The sequence below is a fragment of the Alligator sinensis genome, unplaced genomic scaffold, assembly GCF_000455745.1.
Source record: "Alligator sinensis unplaced genomic scaffold, ASM45574v1 scaffold334_1, whole genome shotgun sequence".
NCBI classification, from domain to species: domain Eukaryota; kingdom Metazoa; phylum Chordata; order Crocodylia; family Alligatoridae; genus Alligator; species Alligator sinensis.
Window position 1 is genome coordinate 35,371 of NW_005842572.1, and position 2,373 is coordinate 37,743.

The window sequence follows — 2,373 nt, forward strand, 5'->3', positions numbered from 1 at the left end:
CGTTAGCCGCACGTGCGCGTGGTGTGCGCATAGTGATAGAGCGTCAGCACAGTCCTGGGGTCTGAGCGCGGTGCGTCACGTTAGCCGCACGTGCGCGTGGTGTGCGCATAGTGATAGAGCGTCAGCACAGTGCTGGGGTCCGAGCACGGCGGGGCGGCTCTTGACACAAGCACGAATGCCGCGGGCGTGACCTGCCCCAGTTGCCGAGGGGGTTCGACGTGCTCACTCGGGGGCGCGCCGTTGCCTGGGTAACCTTGGGATCGTTTCGAGGGTGCCGGGGCGTGCAAACACGCAGGAGACACGCGGGGGCGGCGGGTCGGAGAGAGACGCGGAGCCTGGGGTCTTCCCTGGTCTTTGCCAGGGAGGAGCTGCTCTGTTATTGCTCTGCAGCGGGAGGTGGGAATGGAGCAGGGGGCGCGACCCGAAAGCTGGTGTTATTTGGGGGGCGCCTCGTGTCTTAAACGGCCGAGAGTCACCGCTGTAGACTCGTGCTAGACACAGACGAAGCCGAGGAGCGCCCTGCCGGCCTCTGACACGGTTGCAGCGAAACCCAGCGCCGCGCGGAGCTGTTGCTGTCGAGGAGTCGCCCTTCCCTTGCTACAGCAGCGTCCTGTTGCTGTCTCAGCGCAACGCTCCGGTTTATGCCTTGCTCCTCGGCGTGTCCTTCGTCGAGGTGTCGGTGCTCGTCAAGGAGAACCGGATGCCCTGCGAGAAAGCCACGCTGCGCGTTCGGGGTCTTTTCAAGCTCTTTGTTAAATGGTGTGAAATCGCCGGGAGGTTTATTCCCACCTCCTTCTTGCTCTTCTGTTTGTAAAACGGGCAGAGCCATTCCAGCGTATTTGTGGCTTACTCTTCGGTTTGCTGAGGCTCGGCGACCGAACACGTGTGTGTGGCAAAAACGCCGGTTTCCTTCCAAACCATCCCGAGGTGTCGAACGTGGGTTATAAGGATATTAAGATGCAGAGTCCAAGGGCTGTCTCTCTTGATATGCTTATAGCCTCATTGCGGAGAGAGAACTGTTCCTCCGTCTAATTTAATCTATGGCTAGTAATAGAGGAAGCAGCATAGTGCAGGCAGCTGAAGGGATGGTGAGCAAGGAAGAGAGTAGGAAAGGAGGTGGGGGGTTTTAAACCATGCTCTCTCTTTCCTGTTCATTGAAGGCTCTTCTTCCCTTCTGCCCATCCCCAAGGGATGCTGTTACAAGCAGAATTGTGGGCCTTTATTCACTTTGTAGTGGGGGATAAAGAAATACATAATAATACCCAAAAAACCCTCCTTGCATGGGTTTGGTATTTCTCATTTAGATTTCAGCATGGAGTGGGCCCCGTGCAACTGTAAAGGGATGGAAGAAGTACCCCAATAGTGATGAAAATGAACATATATCATCAGCCCCTGTGTGGCCACAGACCAGTGATTACGTTTTCTATCTGAGAAAGGGGAATATTGCTACTTGCACACCTGTCAGCTCTTCACATCCGTTGTTGAAAAGTGCTGCCTAAAGATCCATCATAGCGTTAGCCCGTGGAAGGGTACAATTAATTCTGCGCATACTAAATAGCAAGGAAGAGTCCCGCATGTTCTCTTTCCTAATACTTTCTCTAATCCGTATGGTGGAAGAATTGCTTGGGCAAAGCTCCAGGGGTATTTGGGATTTAAAAAAAAGAAAAAAGCAATTTAAAATAAATGACCTGTAGCTGGACAGCAGCACGCCTTACCTGTGCGGCTGTGGCTGTTGCCAAACAACACACCTGCGATATTCAGCAGCAGTCTTCAGAGGGACCGATTCCTGTTGTGTTGTGCTGTACTGCTGCTTTATCTCAGATAAACTTATGGCATCGAGCTGTAAGGCTCCCTCTGTAATCTTTTACAGCCAGTTTTGTTGGCTGAGACAAGGGAGGGGGCTTTGGAAAGCTTTTCCCATTGCTCGTTCCACGCTACAGAACATGTCAATGGGAGGGGGAAAAAACCCCCAACCTGTTTGGGGTCAGAAGGCAAAGGCTTATGAATGTGGGCTTCAGGTTTTGAGCGATGAATGTACTTCCTTCCCATGCTGCAGCTTGGGAGTTTATTTGGCTTATGGTTTAGTTTGAATTGCCCCTCTATTTTTTGGCCTGGTTTTGCTGACTTTGTGCTATGATTTTAACTGAAAATCCTTTGCAATATAAAGAATTCTTGGCTTGCCACAGGGAAATCAAGCGCCAAAGGGTATCTTTACGGCCGGGAAGCTGACTACATGTTGATTCTCCGATTGGCTTCCTAGAAGCGTCTGTTCAGTTGTCTCTGAACTCTTTTCCGTTGCTGGCAGTAGTACGGTTTCTGTGTTGGTAATTGCTTATTCTCTGTAGTATCTTACAGTAGAGTAACCCGGTTCAG

General features: G+C 51.7%; 1 protein-coding gene across 1 annotated transcript in view; it reads left to right on the forward strand.

The window, feature by feature from the left end:
* Nucleotides 1-311: 311 nt before the first annotated feature.
* GLCE (glucuronic acid epimerase) overlaps nt 312-2,373 on the forward strand; it is a 98,096-nt gene continuing 96,034 nt past the window's right edge. Inside the window, exon 1 of the mRNA XM_025214189.1 lies at nt 312-759. The gene's annotated coding sequence lies outside the window, so the exon portion shown is untranslated. The remainder of the gene's footprint in view (nt 760-2,373) is intronic.